Source organism: Condylura cristata, unplaced genomic scaffold (assembly GCF_000260355.1).
Source record: "Condylura cristata isolate star-nosed mole 26May11 unplaced genomic scaffold, ConCri1.0 scaffold00033, whole genome shotgun sequence".
In the NCBI taxonomy this organism is placed as follows: Eukaryota; Metazoa; Chordata; class Mammalia; order Eulipotyphla; family Talpidae; genus Condylura; species Condylura cristata.
Genome location: NW_004567134.1, coordinates 14,749,540 through 14,749,918, shown reverse-complemented (window position 1 = coordinate 14,749,918; position 379 = coordinate 14,749,540). Strand labels below are relative to the sequence as shown.

General features: G+C 72.8%; 1 protein-coding gene across 1 annotated transcript in view; it reads left to right on the top strand.

Annotated features, from left to right (window-relative positions):
* Positions 1-206: 206 nt before the first annotated feature.
* CAND2 (cullin-associated and neddylation-dissociated 2 (putative)) overlaps positions 207-379 on the top strand; it is a 25,249-nt gene continuing 25,076 nt past the window's right edge. The window contains exon 1 of the mRNA XM_012732167.1: positions 207-269. The gene's annotated coding sequence lies outside the window, so the exon portion shown is untranslated. The remainder of the gene's footprint in view (positions 270-379) is intronic.

The window sequence follows — 379 nt, the reverse complement described above, 5'->3', positions numbered from 1 at the left end:
CTCTAAAACGACGAAACTGGGCCTGATGGCGTGAGGGGTGGTGATGGGGGGGACCCGGTGTGACCGGGAAGACGCTTCAGATCCCGTCCGCTCTGGGCGGGTGGGGGTGAGGCGGCTGGAAGGGCACTGCTTCGCCTCCAGCGGCAGCTCCGGCTCTCCCAAGGCTCCTGAGGACGCGCGACCCCACACCGCAGGGGGCTGCCAGAGCAGGGACTCGAACCCGCCACGCCGCGCCGGTCTGCCAGCGGCGTCCAGGGAGGACTTGGCCGGTAGGTAGTGAGCTCCCCGTCTCCGCGGGGTGTGCAAGCGGGAGGCGGCGGGGCGCGGGGCGGCGGCGGCGCGGGCTAGCCTGTGCGTTCAGGCCCGCGCGCTCCTCCTC